Source organism: Heterocephalus glaber, unplaced genomic scaffold, assembly GCF_053883595.1.
Source record: "Heterocephalus glaber isolate CG9 unplaced genomic scaffold, H.glaber_assembly_v1.0 deba00001461, whole genome shotgun sequence".
In the NCBI taxonomy this organism is placed as follows: domain Eukaryota; kingdom Metazoa; phylum Chordata; class Mammalia; order Rodentia; family Bathyergidae; genus Heterocephalus; species Heterocephalus glaber.
The window spans coordinates 45,809,368-45,827,316 of NW_028258308.1; the positions used below are offsets into that span (position 1 = coordinate 45,809,368).

Genomic DNA, 17,949 nt, shown 5'->3' on the forward strand with positions numbered 1-17,949 from the left:
CTCCTGTCCTACCTCCCCTGCCCTCCACAGGGAAAGCCAGGGCTCACAGTGTCCTTAAAGCCCACCCTGGCCCTACCCTGCTCTTGTCCCCCTTCCCTCTGCTGCAGTTACACAGGGCTCTTACCAGTCACCACAGTCCAGCCAGCTTCAGCCCCAGGACCTTTGTACCCACTGTTCTCTCCCAGAATGATCTTCCCCTTGGCCTCACCTCCCAAGCTGCCTTTGAAGCCACTCCTGGGAGCCACCCCGGGTCAGCTTTTCCCCCAGCCTGCTTTAGCTCTCCCAGGGCACACACTTCCTTCCAACAGCCCGTCATCAGTGGTGTGGAAAAAGGAAATGATTTTGGATGAGGAAAGTTTAACAAAACATAAATGTCAGTTGGGCATTGGAATAAGAGGCAGAGGTGGGGGAGCAGGAAGACAGGCTCCAGCTGAGTGGGGCACAGGGAAGCAAGGGAGGGAACCTCGTGGGCATGGGACAGGCAGCTGGACACAGTCCTGGCACACTGTTCTGGACCCCGGGGGAGCATTCAGCATCAAAAGTCCCAGATTTGGGCAGTGTGAGAAGTCCTGGTGTCCAGCCATCAGCTGAGGAGAGAGCACAGAGCTGACACACAGCCTGCAACAATGGAATAGCCACACAGATTCAGACAACCTAGAGTGCCTGAATGAAGAACGCCAGAGAGCAGCATTATAAAGATGCGTGCTTCCTCTCACTTGGAGTGGTTTAACTACTCACACCTGTGATTGATCCTTCTTGCCATATTCAGCTATGTGGTGGTTTGGTTGAATTAGCGGTGTTGATGTAATAGTAAAATAGCCACTGAATAATAATATGGATCTTAAATAAGCAGATTTTGCATATTTTTTTGAAGTAATAACACATCTGTGTATCATGATGATATATCGTCACCTTTTATGGGATCTGGCATGGCTACGTAGCAAGATTGCTATCTAAAATTCTGGTAAATTCAGTGATCTATGCACATGTTTACAGCAGTGCCACTCACAATAGCAAAGCTTGGAAGCAGCCTATGTGTCCATCAACAGATGACCAGATAAAGAAAATGTAGCATCTACATATAATGGAGTACTACTCTGCCATAAAGAAGGATGAACTTGAGTCATGTGTAGGAATATGGATGTACCGTGAGATCATAATGTTAAGTGAAATAAACCAGACATACAAGATCAAATATGGTTTCTCTTACATGATAAACCCAATATAAAAATAAAAAGCAAAATGAAAAAGATAATAGGAAACAGGGAAATAGATCTTGCAAATGAGCAGGGGGTGTGGAGATGGAAAGCAAGAGGAGGAAGAGGGCATAAGGAGAGTGGAGAAGTTTTGTGCATGAGCCAACCCAGCGAAGAGTGTGACCACTGTGTGCACAGGAGAGAGGGTTGCAAACTCCGCAGTCTGGTGGGTTTATTGCTAAACCTGTGTGAGCAATCAGACCAGGTGTCTGACAGGCCAAGAGGCTTTTTTTTAGTACCGGGGATGGAACTCGGGACCTTGGCTTGTGATGTAGGCAGCAAAAGTGCTTTATTTTAAAGTGCTTTCATGCTGACTTTTGAGGGGGGCCAGTCAGAGAAACGGCATGCTTGTGGATAGCAATGTGTCCTTGGGAGACTGCATGAGTCCCTGTGACCTACTTTCCCAGAAGGGCTGGGCTGGCCTGCCCTGGGGCACCCCCTCTGGCTCTCGCTGGAGGTGAAGCCCAGGACAGAAGAGAGCTCAGGTGTAGCTCAGCTTAGGCCTGGGCAGGACTACTGCTGGGCCAGGCAGGGCCACAGAGCCCACACTGTGCCTGTCCAGTCTTGGTGCAGGTGCCCTGGCAGCCAGGCTCTGCTCCATGCTCACCAGCACCCTGCGTGGGCCTGTCCTCGGACAGCTCAGTGCTCAGCTCTGGGGAGCTATGCCAGGCTCCCACTGCTGCCTGCATGCCACAGGGAGCCAGCTTGGCACTTCCATGCTTGGCATCATGGGACCTGGGCAAGCAAAGGGGCAAGGGCCCAGAAATGTGGCAAGTGGAGACCTCGCTCTGCCTACTGTCTGGGTCCAGAACCCTGTGTGACTCTTGTTTGGCTGGTGCTGTCCACAGCTGGGGATGGGGGATTATTTCAGAGCTGGTTCCCCTCAGGGGGAATGAAAGGGGCTTGATTTTCCTTCACGGTGGCCAGGACAAACCAGGGCTTTGTGTGCTAGGAACCTGCGGTGCCACACAGCTACACCCTAGCCAGAAAGGGACATTTTACAAGGACAAAATTCATTCCTCTTACCCCATCTTTCAGGAATTCAGCGAGTTTTAGACTCCATCCCAGGAACCAGGGGCAGAGGTCAAATACAGATGTTATGGTTTATACCTAGATGTCCCTGGGAACCTTATCAACTCCTAGGTGGGGCTTTTGGAAGATGACAGTCCTGGGTCACAGCAGACTGCTGCTCAGAGGTGGGGTCTGGTTGGAAGAGGTGGTCACTGGGCCCTGGCCTGGCAATAATAAGCTGTAATTTTGGTCTGTGTTTTGGTTGTGCCTCTTGACACATTGCTGTTTGTAAGAATTTTATTCTGCTCTTCTCTTTTTTTTATTATGCTACACTGCATAGAATTTGATCTCTTTTGTTTACTCACTTTCTTGAAAAGTTTTCCTTACACATTTAGAAAGAGACGTGGCTCAGCATAACTTCATGGAGCTCCTTCTTACACCTTTTCCCCACTTTTTCACTTTTTACTTTTTAGTCCATGGTGGCATACGTCATGCTCACATTCCTCAGGGGAGGTGGTGCACAGCACAGTTTAGCTCTTTCTGTCCCCTCCTCCTCTCCTTCTCCCTCCATCTCTTGGTCCCTTCCTTTTGCAAGTAACTTTTTTGGTGAAGCATTAAAAATACAGTGGCCTCCTGCTCCTGAGTGCTCTGTGTTGTCCCTGCTTTTTCAGAGCACAGCCAGCTCCCAACTGCATAAAATGCTCCCATCTCACCTGCCTGCCCCAGCTGTCCTGCTGAACTCCCTCTTGAATATCTCTGCAGTGTCTTCTGCTTGCTTTCTCTAGCTTCCCCTCCTCCACACCACAGCACAGACCCCATTGGGACACTGTCCTTGGGACTTGGGCTGTGTCCTCAGCCACCAGCATCTTGGGTTTGTAGGGAAGCCTCATCACCTTATTGTGCTATAAATGCTGCCCATGAGATTTTGCTGTCTCACTGATCTGTCTGGTTTCTATGAGGAGATGAGTGAAAGTAGAAACCACACCACCAACACCCACTTTCCAGAGTCCTTTAGAGAAGAAACACAAGCAATGAAGCAAAGGAAAACAAAACAAAAAACCAAGGAGCACTAGCTGTAAACATAGGGAAATTATTTCATAAGCTTGAAGGATAGAAGGATTTTTAACCACATATTAAAACCAAACACAAAAGAAAACAGAAGGAAAAAAAGACATAATAAATAAGATCAGAAATCTATTTACACAACTAGCATAAACAAAATAAAAAACAAAGCATAAATGGGAGAAACATGCAAACACAACCCAGGAGTAATAGTTTAGAATATGTCCTCTTACAAATTAGTTTAGAAAATCAACTTCTAATTTATAAAAGAAGACATAAAATAAACAGTAAATGCAGATGACATACTATCTTAAGAAAACTGAATTCCTAAATTCAAAAAACTTAGCATAAAATTTTTGGGAAGTATGAAGAATTAAGATGTGTTATGTTTATGTACCAACTCCTCACAATGAATGTAATCATTATGTACTGCAAACACACTAATAAAAATAAAAACTGAAATTTTTTTTCTGGCAGGCAATTTGGGTAATGTACAAAAAACATTTAAAAACCACAGTCCCTCCTACCTAGAAATTACACTTCTAGAAATTTATCCTGCAGAAATAGTCAATGAGTATTACAAAGATGAATATGTAATGGAAGTTACTACAGTATTATAGTTCTAAAAGAAACATAAAAATATAAATGTGATTCATTCATTAGGAGATTTGTTAAATAAGTCGTGAACTGAAATAAAGTTCTCAGTCTTTGTAAATGCTGATGTAGAACTAAATTTATTGACATTGAGAGAAGTCAATGATATATTAAGTGAAAAACAAATGAACAGACAAACCCCCAGCAGTCATAATGGGGTCAATGAGCTCATTTTTGTTCAAAGAATGAGTATGTAGAATGTGTAAATGTCTAGGAAAATTGGATGATGGCTGAGATGCTGGTTACCCAGGGTGGGGGCAGGGTGGCCACCTGCTGGACAGCAGCTGATGGCACCATCTCCTCAGCTGCTTTCTGCCTTGCTTGAAATATGTATTTTATATGAACATGTATATTTATAATCTGATAAAATATTTCTTAAAAATTTACAAGGTCATCTTCAGTAATTACGAGGTCTGATTTATCCACTCCCTTGCCAGAATTCATTCTTGTAATCTGTAGTGTCTACCATACAATTTAAGGCTTAATCACATGCCTAAGTTATGGCTTAGTCACCAATGACTTGGGCTACTCAAGCCTCACCTGCAATAAGTGGAAGTTTCCTAAGAATGAAGATTGTCTGTTTTTTTTTTTTGCTTCTGGAAACCATATAATGATCAAACACCACTTGTGAAAATGTTTAACATAATTTTACAAATTCCCATGGTCCCTTGAAAAAATGTGTTTAGCGGTTAGTCTGCTCCTATGCTTGGTTGGAAACTTGGCATGGTCTCAATGTCAACTAAGCTCACTCTTTGGTATCTGTGATAACTGAGATATCACCCTAATCCCAGAGCCTGTAAATGTTTTATAACATGGTGAAGGAGAATTAAGGTCACACATGGATTAGGTTGCTAATCAGTCAACCTTACAAGGAGATTATTATTCTAAATTACCTGGATGGGCCCAGTGTAATCATGAGATCCTTATGTGTGGAAGAAGGAGAGAGAGGAGCAATTTGGAGGGATGTGGGCTGACAGTGACCCAGTAGACACTGATGACTTTGCACATGGATGGATGAAGATGCTCCAGCCAAGTGATGCAGATGGCATCAAGAAGCCAGAAAAGGCAGGAAATGTGCTGTTCCCTAAGCCTCCCCAAGGAACACAAACCCTCTTTTATTTTAGCCTAGCAAGACTTGTGTCAGACTGAATTATAGAACTATAAGACAAACATTTTGTGTTTTGTTAAGCTCCTAAATTTATGTTAATTTGTTACATATCCAACAGGGCCATAATAATTTTAATTCCCAAATGTAGTCTCAGTCCAGAAACAAAATACTCTTCAAATACATCCTGGGACTAATGAAAGTAGCAGACCTATTTGTTTCCACTTGAAAGTAAAACCCCCACAGAATGACAATGCTTGACAAAGACAATTTGAGCAGTCCTAGCTCCCCACCTCCACCCCCTCCTTTATATATTTGGTAAGAGAAAAGCCAGGAGACATTCCCTCCTAATCTTATTTTGCTTTGTTTTGGTTTACTTTTTTTTCTTTGAGATTGAGTCTTCCTATGTAGTTCAGTACTCCAGGCTGGCCTTGAACTCACTATGTAGCCCAGGCTGGTGATCCACCTGCCTTAGCCTCCTGAGTGATGGAATTTACAGGTGTATGCCACTACACCCAGCTATTCTTTCCTAAATTCTGTGTCTAGAGAACTAGCTTTCACTAAGTGTGGTGACTCAGTCCAAACAGAAGCATAAAGAATCCTATTTTAATTCTGCTGCACATGCAAATGGTAGTTGCTAAATAAATATATAGAGACTTGCTGTTAGAACATAATGACCCTTTCTTTCTTTTATACCTTCTGCTCCTCAGCAATACCTGTCTGCCATGCCACCCTGCCTTTGAGCCAGACAATTATGGACTGAAACCTCTACAGACTCTGAGATGCTTCAGATAGTGAAGTGGTGAACAGTTCAGAAACAGCCTTTCTGAGATTTGGTGTCCAGACACTGGAATATAGCAATGTGAGAAAGAGAAGAGGAGGGAAGTGGGATCTCAGGACCCAGAAAGGGTCTGAAACAAGAATCAAAGCCTAGAGGGAGCATGAAGGGAGAGACCTCAATGCAGAAGGAGGTGCCAAGTGGTGCTTTTTCTCTGAAACTTGACTCACTGGGTGGGAAGGGGCAGTTTGAACCTCCAGGAGCATGGTGACTACTATCAAGCCCAGCGCCCTCCACAGAGAACACAACAGTGGAACAATGGACTGCAGTGCCTGGTGAGTTATTCAGATCCACATGTCCCCCAGGAGAGGGTGATTGGCTGGTAGCCATCTTGGACAGGGGCCAACTGAGCTCAGAACTGAAAGAAGCTGTGAGCTGGCTCCATCTAGTGGCTTCCAGTGTCAGGATAAGGGAAAACCATGTTCAAATCAGCAGGAGGTCAAGGAGCCAAGTTCAAGCTCATAGGTAGGCAAGTTCAAGTCAGCAGGAGGCACACAGAGTGTTGCAGGCTGAAAAAATTGGGTTCCAGCCTCACAGTCAGAAACCAACCTGATCTTCTGTGAAACTAAAGGTGCAAGCTTGCTGGAATTATCCACTACCCTGCCATAAATCTACATCTGGCTTACTGGGAGTAATAAACACAGATCTGGGCTCTGTCTGACCACTCCACATACTAGTAACAGCAGAGACACACCCTGGAGTGGACATTTTCTTCTTTTCTTCTTCTTCCTGCCTTCCTGTGAGTGCATGCAGTAGACAGTGAGAAGGACCCAACCAAAGGGAAACAGAATACTCAGGAAAGGAAACACTAAAAAGAGGATGGTGCTAAGGAACATAATGTATTCATAGACCCTGGAGTTCATGCAGGCCAGAGTGAGAATGGATAGGACATGGCAGAAGAAATGATTGATGGCCCTAGACCTACGGTAAGTGATATGGAGGATGTAGACTGTGTGAGCACAGGAGTTGACAACACCCATTGCCCAAGATCCCAGGATCATCAGCACACACACTCTTCTGTACATGTGGATGGGCTAGTTCAGAGGGAACCAAATAGCCACATAACAGATATAGGACATAGACATGAGGATCAGTCCTTCTGAACTGCTGAAGTTCCAAAGATGAAATTCTGAAGCCTACACCCAATGGAGGAGGTGGACTTGTTTCAAAAGAAACAGGTGTGTGTGTGTGGAGCTGGGTGTACAGGAGGATGAGCAGGACAGTGTACAGGTTGCCTGTCAGGGCCATCAGGAAGCTAGGCATGGTGACAGTGAAGAGGAAAAGGCCAAGGCTTGATGGGAAAAGGCCAAGGATTATAACAGGCCCAGGAGGATGAAGTCAGTAGAGGTTTCATTGTAATTTTCCATGGTGCATTCATATCATTTTTCTGAAGACAAACACAACAGTGATAGGTAGAGCTCATCATTAGCCAATTTTGAAAAATTCCTTAAGATAATAAGCATGTGAATCATTCATAAAATTGTAAAACTTAAAAATCAATACTCAATCTTATCTATTTAAAAAATAAATATTATTTTCCCCCTGAGAATTTTATATTTTATGAGGCATCTACTCCTGAGAACATTTTAAGAAATATAAAAACTTGCAGAACAATAATATTTCTAATAAAATTTCAAGAAGATGTGAATAGTTTATTTCCCCATGTTAACTTAGAAATCATCAAATTCTCATAATACATATAGTACATAATAAGTCCGTATCATGAATAAAATTTTAATTATCTCATTGTGTGACTTTTGCATTGGTATTTACTTCTTCAGGAAACTGTCACTCTTTTAAAGAGCATATTTTCTTTTCAGAGATCCTTGTCCAATAATCCCCATGTGAAACTTCCTCACATCAGTTGTCATTTTGTTGCTTAGATCTGGATTGTTTGCTTAGAAATCTGGAATGTAGTCTTACTGTCACATACCTCTTTGAAAAAGTCATACTAATTCCTACTCTTGAGTTTAAATGTTAACCATCATCCATTCTCTTTCCACAACTCCCTAGGTAGCAGAACATGAATAGTTCTCAGTATGATTTGAGACACATCAAGGTGGATAACAGAGACTTTAAAAGATGCCAGAGTCATTCATCACTTGGCAAATGTAAAGCTAAATCACAATGAGATAACTTTGCACATTCAGTAGGGAAAAATTCATTAACAAAACAAATAAAACAAAATATTTTGTGACGAGAATATGGAATACTTGTAAATCTTTGTGCTTTTTTGTAGTCATTTCAAATGATGCTACAAATGTGAAAAATAATGTCAGGATGCCTCAAAAATGAAACAACATTTGAATATGAAATAGTAATTCCACCTATGCTGTGTATGCCGAGGAGGTAATGCAGACACTCAACTAGCTGTTTGTATGCTCATTTTCATAGCTGCATAACTCACAATAGCCACAGAGGAAACACATCCACAGTGAATCCACAAAAAAATGTGGCATGCATACCCAGGAAATATTATTCTGTCTCCTAAGGGGAATGTATGCTGACACATTACAACATGCAGGAGCACTGAAGATGTCACACTAAGTGAAAGAAGCCCACCACAGGAAGTGGAGACAGTGGAATGGCGGATGCTATGGGCTGAGTAAACAGAGAGAAGCTGAGACAGACTTAATGCAATGCTTACAGAATTTTGGCTCGGGGTGGTGGGATGATCTGGAGATGGAGAAGTGATAACTGCCACAGGAGGATGACTCAGAGCCTCCCCACTGTGCTTTAGCCATGGTAAAGTCCCAAACTTTACCTCACATATCTTTACTGTCACAGAAATGCAGTAAAACTCACACTTACTTAAAATTATTCCAAATATGTTTTAAGGCAGTTAAAGAAGTAGCCTGAGAAATATTGGAGAAACTTGTATTCTACCATTGTTTGATCTGTACTTATTTGTAAAGAAAAATTTAATAAAATAAATTGTTTTCAGAAGATCTTTAGAATCAATATGACAGCAACAGATTAGAATAAAGTTGTCCTATTTAGCATCTATAACTATTTTTATTATTAAGAAGTAAACAATATGCATGGATGTGCGATCAAATCTGCTATGGATAGTGTATCTCATGAGTGTCCTTTCATCATCTGTTTTCTTCTCTGAGTTCCCCTCTGCTAACATTAAAATACAGCCCCATATCCTGTTGTGTGCATAACATTCCAGCACTATCCCTGACAGAGAACCAGCCTCAGTCATCAAGTTATTGGTTTCACTAATAAAAATGAACATTTTTCTTGTGTAAAAATAATTTCTTCTATTTTTATTATTTTTATCCTTTTATTCTTTAATGAAATAATTATAAGTAAACTATCCAAAGTGTATTTTAAACATTTCTACTTACTTTGATTTTCTTATATTCTCATGAAAATGTGGAATGTAGATGTCAGAGGAGCCAACATGGAGGAGAAAGTGGTCAGGGAGACTTTGAGGGATGGAATTCTGACCTTAAGAAGCAAAAGCCTTGGGGCAGGAGTGTCCTAACTGAGAGGAGAGAAGGAGCCATGCAAATCACTGATTGTCCTCACACATTGTCACCAGGAAACTGTGCAGGTTTGTCCAGGACATAGGTGAATTTAATCCTAATGGTAGTCCCCAGGTAGCTATTGACCATGACACCTTGTGGGCGAGGAAGCTCAGATTCAGAGATTTTCAGTGATCCATCCTAGAATACCAGCTAGGAAAACGTCCATGCACATGTACAGAAATGTATATAAAGTTTCCATAATGTATAAGTTAGGGCACATGAAATTATAATGCATATATGTTAATGGACACAGCTGTTGTATAGTATTTTAAGAAATAAATACAAATGTATTTAAACCTTTCAAAACTGCCTGTTCAAATTATTTTCCAATTTTCTTTGGTTAATGATCCTAAAATAAGGGATGTTCAAATTTTAATCCCCCCCAAAAAATGAAAACAAAAAGAAGAAAAAGTATTAAAATTAAATTTTGTATTAGTGATAAATTATTTAAAAGATTGTTAAAATTTCTTTAAACACAAACATTATTTTACTGTTAAAGCTAATCATGTAGGCATCTTGTGTTTCCTTTATCAACTGGGTTTACTATTTTTCCACTTGACCCAGCAATAAGTATAAATACTCTCATAAAAAATGTTTTTTAAAAGACTAAATGCCAATTTATCTTATTCCTCATGACACAAGGTCCCTACTATAAGAATTTGACAGCAGAGAATCATCCTCGTGATCTCCAGTGTAAAGCAGGTACATATTCAACATCATGAGTGAAATTCTCCAAGAGCTCCCCACACATTACAATGAATTCTGTCCTGTAGTCCACTGTCGGGAGCAATTCTACATAATTTTTGGGGGAAATCATTTGATTAGGCCTAGTTCTCCTGCCTACAGGCCAGCTATGGCATTTGGAGACATATCTCCATGTTGGCCTCTGGTCATAACTGAGACCTCAGTGGTCCAGTGATGCTGTGCTGCTCCAGGACAAGATCACACCAGCTGAAGACATCCTGGGAGGAACAAAATCTTCATCTACATAATTTCTCATTGATCTAGGAATTTGCAGTCATGTGTTACATTTGTTTATCCCGATGTGCTGCACTCTCTGTCCTGAGTCATTTGTTACATTTCTTTCTCCCTATGTACTGAATAGAAGGTGTGCAAAGCTCAGGGGCTTTCTTCTCTGCTGCCTAGAGTAGCATTGATTAGGCCCAAAGCTCAGTTTATTTTCAAAATCTCATTTTTTTCTACCTTTCCTGTATATTAAGTTAATTCACCTTGTGCTGCCATGGCTTGAAGGAGACTATGAGTTACTGCAGAGGTTCTAGTAACATCCTCTTTCCCAGTTCCCTACAGTACACATGCATCATTGCATTGCATCACTTCATTATGCTTCCATTTAGAGTTGAAAATAAATTACTGAAAAATGCCCCTTTTGAGATTCCTATACTAATAAAATATGTAGCATTTTTGAAACATAATATCCTTGTCGTAGCAGGAATAAGAGAAGCACAGACATTTGAGTCACTGGTGCCCACAGAGAGACCAAGTGATAGAGCTGGGAATCAAGGTTCTGTGTCCCCCAGAGTCCCCACAGTGAAGTTTCCACTGCAGCACAGGCTCACCCAATCTGGTTCCTGTTGACCAGAGGAGTCTCAGAGACAGAACTTTACACAGCAATGCTGCTTTCTTTGCATTTGTTCTGATCATTTATAGAGGTGGACCAAGACTCTGAACTTATCAAAACATATGTTTCCTTAATTTCACTTTGTTGAGAGTTTTCTAAGGAAGCCCAGATTGAAATTTAAAGCCTCTAAATGAAACAATCTGGCAAAGATTTAGATACTAATCAAATAAATAAATCAATAAATACATATTTCTCACATGCACGACACCATCTACTCTGTTTTGGAGAATTCTGAGTCATTTTCTATTCTCAGGATTCCAGACCCTCCTGGCATACAGGAGGCAGCAGTGTGGGAAGGGCCTTGAAGTTTCTGACTCTGAAAAGCTAGCCACAGCTCTGTGCACAAAGCTGGTCCTGCCTGAGTCTCCCTATCTATACTGAGACATATTCTGCACTTACCTCGGTGAATTAGAATTCACCACACTATGAAATGACTGTTGTAGAATCTCAGAAGTCAGGGAGGAGCATTCTCACAGTGTGTATGCAAACCCAGTGTGATTCCCCTTCTCTGCAGTTTCCTGCCAGATTCCACTGGAGAAGGCATGGGGAGTGCAAAGTGTTCTATGTCATTTTACTGACTTATATTAACTGATCTTTATTTGACATTTGCAACCTCTTATTTTCTATTGTCTAGAATGGGATAAAGAACCATTTCTATCATATTAAGAACATTACAATACCCAGTAAATATTTTTTGTGTGTACTTGGATCTTTCTAAATTATATACTTCCAGGAAGTTCCACAAGGATGAATTTAAAGAACAAATATGGAAATAGGAAGAAAGATTTTTTGATACACAGAAATAGATTGCATTAATATATCCTTTGACTTTTGTTCTGGACTGAGAATGAATTCTGCTTTATTGTACATGTTCATGGCAGAAAGATGAGCTTTAAATCTGCATCTAATCCAGACCTTGACCTATAGAAAGGTAAACTCAGCTGCTCAGGTCTCTCTGAGTGTGCATAGACACAAACATGGATGCCTACAGGCTGCCATGCAAATCCACACCATGCACACTCAGGGCATGACTTGGCTGAGGAGAGCACTGGACAGTGGTGTGGGTTTATAGTCTCCAAAAGTAATGCTGCCATCACCATCACCAAATTATCAGCATCCATGTAACATCGTTGTTTTCAACTATGACTGCACAGTGACATTGAGTTCAGATTGTCTCTGTGAACCATGCCCTTTTAGTTCTCCACAAAGGTTTTTCTGGTCCCTAAGACAGATATCATTAATATTATTTTTCTGAAACTGTGTATTCTGTACATGAAGAAAATGATACGTAAGAGAAGTAAATTAAAAGTATCAGCACTACAACTTGGTACAAATTGAATTTGAATACAAACTGGATAAGTATAACACAGCTGCTATGCACATGTTGCCAGCATCACTTCCAAAAGACTTTAAAATTTTGAAAACTAAGTTATTATTTCACATTTTGGTAATTTAACCAGTACTACTTTCCTTTTACCATAAGGTCCATTACATATTTTCACATTGCAATAATATTTATAATGTCCAGTTATTTGACCCCAATATAATGGATTCATGGAAGGTAAAACAGAAAGCAGGAGAAAATAATGAAATAACTGCCACCCCATCCAGAGAACAGGCTCACACTGAGCTGATTTAGCTTCTGGCATCTGCATCTCATAACCCAAGATTTCTGTTGCACAAGGGCTGGTCCTCAAACTCAAATACCAATCTGATTCTGAAGATACATTCTCTCAAGTGTGCAACAGAATTTCTCCTTCCATAAAATAAATAAAAATAAAATTATGATTCATACCACAGTTCCTCCCCACTTTGAACTACTCACTTCCTTGGATAGCTGTTGCACTGATCAGCTTTCAACTTGCTGGAGGGCACACTCAACATCCACATCACAGAAAAGAGAGGTTTAGTTTGGCTCAGGACTGCATTTGTTGGGTGGCTGGCTTCAAGTCAGGAAGCTCATAGCAGCAGAGCCAGGAGAAACAAAGCTGCTCAGGTCAAGGTGGCCAGGAAGCTAAGTGGGTTGGAAGGAGCCTCAGCAAGAGACTTAAGCTGCTTCAGGACCACCTCCAATGGACCCTCCCTCAGCCAGCATGCAACTGTACATCAGTGGGCCAGTCCAAATTGCCCTCTCTCACCTGATGCCCGGACCACCTCTCCCAGATCTCTGACCCACTCAGCTAACAATGAACCCACAGCCACAGGAGAACACAGTCATGTTTCTCAGTCAACCTTTTGCATTCTGTCCTGACAAATGTACCTATAAACCTCTCACTCCCCACCTGGCATTTCAGAGACCTCCAGGAGACTGAGCAGCCACCAGGATTCCATCCTCCTATAGCTGCCAACTGAGTCTCAGGACTGCTGTGTCCCTGGGGAATGTCCACTGAGACAGACAGGAGGGGGTCAGTCATGGAGGATACAGCCTGGCCTGAGGCCAAGGTGAGGACAGAGCCCAGTGGAGCCCTGAGATCTCTTCAGGTTGCCTTGGGGAGGACAAGGCAGGTTCATGGGGACCTTCCTGGGCTGTCCTGCTAGGGTTTGTAATGGCACCTTCTGTGTTAATGCTGTAGCTCAGGACATGCATGAGTTTGATGTGCCTAAATGTATTGATTATTTCCCACTTTGTACTGGAAGAAATTGCATGAAATGAAATGCATTTAATAAGAGTAGGTAAGTAGAAAATCTTAGAGTATCACATAAATGTTACTCTAAAGGTTCCAATTATTTCCTTTGGAAAAGTCCATTGAATTATGAAACAATTTTATCATTATTGAAATAGGTAATTAAAATGATAATATTATGGAGAATGTAGGGAATTATTAACAAAATATTCAGTAATTAAATTTGTGACAAACAGAAGCTTTATCATGTTCACAAATTTCTCATTTCTAAGAAATTATTCATGCATTTTCTTCAGAAATGAATAACATTGCACCAAATTTTTGTGTAAGGATTTAACAACATATGAATTGTTAATATTCCAGGCCAAAATGATTCCTTAAGTGAAAATTCACAGATTGAGTGCCCTGGTCTATGTAAGCTGAAGCTCCTCTCTATTACCCTCAACAAATTGCCCTGGATATTACAGCAGGGCCCTTCTGGCCCTCCAGTCCCCTGGCAATTGAACTGTAAGGAGGAGGAGGAGCTGAGAGACCTTTTTGGATGTGGACACAGGGCCTGAGGAGGCTTCCATGACCCAGAGCTTTCTCTGTGGCTTCTCAGGCTCCCTGGGCCAGGTCCGGGGACTTGAGTAGGAGACATAGATGGAGCTGAGCATGTGGGACCCAGTCCTCAGCCTAACCAAGGCAGCAGCATCTCCAGGGAGCCCAAAGACTTGTGTGAGTGACACAGAGTGAGGGAGCCAGGCCATAGGAGGTCCAGAGCACTGCCTGAGCCCCACCTGTCCTGGAAGACCTGGGGCACTATCTTCCTGAGGGTTCTGTGCAGGGGGCAGGACCCAGCCTTTACCTTCTGCACTGTGACCCTACAGTGAGCAAGGATGGCCAGAGGATTGGGCACAAATGGAAAGAAATCAGGAGTCAAACCTTGAGTAAAATGCAACTGTTGCTCTTACTCATGCCTTAATGTACTGCTTTTGCCCACAGGAATTATTCACTACAGCACACAGCTCTTTAGATGATAAGTGGTCCTCACTCATTTTTAAATGGAAGCCCATTCTGTGTCCCAAAGATCAAGACTCCAGTGATAAAGTTTTCGGCACTGCAGTGGGACATGCCTACAGGTTAGACGCTCAGGAGGCTGAGGCAGAAGGACTGCTTAAGCCCAGGAGCTAAAGGTTGCCCTGGGAAAAACACTGAGATCTTTTTTGAAAAACACTGTGGAGGGCATGTGAAATAAGGACGAACCATTTCTATACAATGTGAATAGAACATGGTTGTATTTCTGTAATTAAGAAATGGGCATCCATTTGTTAAGTTATGTTTCATTGAAGAATTAAGAGTTGATAGATAATACTTCATGGGTGATGTTCCATTTTTATCCAATGTCACTCAAAACACTGCATTTTAGTTGGGAATCATATATGCTGATGGGAATCATTATTTAGAGTTGCAAGGTGTTGAGAACACAGATCCTGTGGTTCAGCAAGTAATGGCAGTTAGCAGTGATCATGAGGTAGAGGAAGATTTGGTCCTCTGTGCCATCACACTGCATCAGTGTGAGTTCCTGATGTATAGTTGTAATTGACATGTGTAGGAGAAGATATGAACTCAGGAAGTTTTCCTTTATATATTCCTGCTACTCACAAGAAAATTCAATATCATGACTTACCCAATCACAAAAATTATGTGAGGTCAGAGTAAGAAAATTAGCAAGGACATTGAGATAAGAGGGTTCAAAGGAGTGTGATTTTTTGAGGGGGATTCATAGCAATGTGTTTTTTACAGTAATTTTTCTTTAGTACTGGGGATCCAACTCATGACCTTGTGCCTGTGAGGTTGACAGAGTGCCACTTAGCTAAATTCCTGGTCCTACAGTAATATTTTAAAATTAAAATATTCAACAAAGATTTTGAAACACAACACATTCAAAATGACTGCAAAGGTTTCCACATTTTCCATATGTCCATAGTAATAAAATATTGCTCATAAAATGAAAAAACTTCATGCCCAATATTTTTATTGGAAAGGTGAGATAAGAAAACAAAAAGGTATATACTAGAACACATAATTATTATCATGTCACACCTCAAAATTTAAAAGTCTTAAACCTTAATTCTAATTCTTGAGGCCTCAACATTAAAAGTTTTTCTTGTTCCTATCCACTGCTCAATAACACTGAGGCAGAATTTTACCTACATTTTTGTAGAATGGAACTTCTCAGTCACTCTTCCCAGGGCCCCCTGCACCTCCTTGTTCCTCAGGTTGTAGATCACAGGGTTGAGCATTGGGGTAAGGATGGTGCAGAAGCAGCCACCACCTTGTCCCCTGCTGGAGACCAGAGGGACTTTGGGCAGAGATAAGTGTAAGCAAAGGGTGCAATGTAGAAAGTCACCATGGTGAGGTGGGCACTGCAGGTGGAATAGGCCTTCTTCTTGCCTTCCCATGAGCGCATGCAGTAGACAGTGAGGAGCACTTTCCCGTGGGAACCCAGAATGACCATGAAAGGGAACAGGAGAAAGGTAATGGTGCTGAGGAACACAGTGTAGTCATAGATCCAGATGTCCTCACAGGCCAGAGTCACCATGGCCGGGATATCACAGAAGAAATGATTTATGGCCCTCTACCTGCAGTAAGGGATACAGAAGATGTAGACTATGTGAGCACAGGAGTTGACAGAAGCCATGGCCCAGGATCCCAGGATCATCAGCACACACACTCTTCTGTTCATGCAGATGGGGTAGTGCAGAGGGAAGCAAATAGCCATGTAACAGTCATAGGCCATAGACCTCAAAATAGGTCCTTCTGAACTGGCTAACATGGCAAAAAAGAAACCCTGAACCTCACACCCAATGAAGGAGATGGACTTGTTTCCAAAGAGGAAACCAGAAGCCTTCTTGGGAACAGTGGTGCAGTTGTAAATGAGATCCATGAGGGAGAGCTGGCTGAGCATGAAGTACATGAGTGTGCGGTGCTGGGCATCCAGGAGGATGAACAGGACCATGGTCAGTTTGCCAGCCAGGGCCATCAGGAAGGTGGGGACCGTGAGAGTGAAGAGGAAAAGGAAAAGGCTTGATGAGGGGAAACAGGCCCAGGAGGATGAAGTTGGTGGAGGTCTGATTGTAATTTTCCATCAGGCATTTGTTTAGCTTTTCCTGAGGGTGCCTGCAGTCCTGTGGTACATATAAATAAGAAGTTATTTCAATTCATTACTTTACTAAGACTGACATATTCAACTATTAGAGCTCTTTAATAAAGAACCAATCTTTGAAAAAAGATTTCCATTTTCTACCTCACATGTTTGCCTGAAGATGGCAAAACATGTTTTAAAAAAATATAATAAATCTGTGTATTTATCAAAATAACATATTATTCTAATGCCTTTATTCAAACTCAGTTTGTTCACTAGCAAAATCAGATGACATCAAGAAGAAAACTTGCATGAAAGGTGCACATATGTAAATGAATGGAAGTATCTCAATTATTGACCCATATTTTAATACATGTTCATGAACCCTATTGATGCTTTTACTTCCTATTTGAGAGCAGATTTTTATAAACTTTTAGCATTTATATAGTAATTTTTAAGTTTGATTCACTAGAAATTTTATAAGGAACTGAAAGATAGACTTTTAAAACAATATAAATATCAAAAAAGTAAACAGCATAAAAAAAGAAGAAAATTCTCCTCTCTGTTTTGCCAACAGCTCACTTCCTCTCTTTTCATACCCTGCAGGTTCTCCTAATGACCCAGAGCTTTGCAGAGGGACCATTCCTAGTCAACTGCAGGCAGAAACCTTATAACTCTGGGACCAGATCAGCCTTCCCAGGACATGGAATCCACTGGCTCCCAGCACATGTGTCTCAGCTCTGAAAATTTGACCATGCCTGTGTCTGCATGCCCACTTATGAGAATGAAGTCAAATTATCACCAGGTATGTGAGCTTACAGTCATAAAATTGAAGCCAAGTGACCCCAAAAAATGTCCTCTGCAGGATAATCAAGCATTGTTCTTCAGTGTCCTGGAACTGAGTCCTTCATGAGATGCCTCCTTCCTTCAAGTGTTTTTATATCTGATTCTAGTGAAAAAGAGAAAAGAATGTAATTTCTTGTATGGCTTTATTATATATCATGATAGTCTCTTCAGATGGATAAGCAGTTTTATTTTCAGCCATGTAGAAGCATACAGAGACAGGACAGAGAACATTTTTAGGATTTGAAGGGATT

At 41.4% G+C, this 17,949-nt stretch overlaps 1 pseudogene; it reads right to left on the reverse strand.

The window, feature by feature from the left end:
- Positions 1 to 15,917: 15,917 nt before the first annotated feature.
- Positions 15,918 to 16,856, reverse strand: LOC101709518 (olfactory receptor 2L5-like; annotated as a pseudogene).
- Positions 16,857 to 17,949: the final 1,093 nt, after the last annotated feature.